We start from the raw sequence: 601 nt of genomic DNA, 5'->3' as shown, positions 1-601 counted from the left end.
TCCGCTTGCCTCAGGAGGCGGAGGGATTCTGCCGCGCGGACCCCGCTGCCGCTGCCGTCACCGCTGCTGCCGGGACTACTTTCTCCAGAGGGGGCTCCCGGCTTGAGACGGGAGGCTGCTGAGGCAGCTCTGTTCCGCCCCCGCGAATGAGCTCACGTTGTCGCGTGCCATCCCGGGCGGCGGGATGCTGGCTGCCTCCGCGGAAAGGCCGACGAGGCCGTGGGACTACTTCGTCGCGCGCCCGCGGAAGGTTTAGAACGCGTAGAGCCGCGTCTTAACGCGGTTGGACCACGTGATTGCGATGGGGTCACGTGCCGGGGGCGGAAGTGGGCGGCTCCCTTCCCGGACGGGAGGGGCTCTGCTGCTGGGTGCTTGGGCTGCCAACAGGCCGGGAGAACGGCGTTCTTGCCCCCGGAGTCCAAGAGCCGGGGCTGGCTGGGCTGCAGAAGACCCCTCCCCAGATGCACAAGCCCCTCGGGGTGGAAAATGCCTGGGGGTGGAGCCAGGGGAGGGGAGCGGCCTCAGCATGGGACAAGGCCCCATTTCCTCCAGGGGAGCTGATCTCTGCCAGCTGGAGATCAGCTGTGAAAGCGGGAGATCT

This window comes from Heteronotia binoei, chromosome 2, assembly GCF_032191835.1.
Source record: "Heteronotia binoei isolate CCM8104 ecotype False Entrance Well chromosome 2, APGP_CSIRO_Hbin_v1, whole genome shotgun sequence".
In the NCBI taxonomy this organism is placed as follows: domain Eukaryota; kingdom Metazoa; phylum Chordata; class Lepidosauria; order Squamata; family Gekkonidae; genus Heteronotia; species Heteronotia binoei.
The sequence above is the reverse complement of the archived record's forward strand: the minus strand, read 5'-3'. Positions refer to the sequence as shown.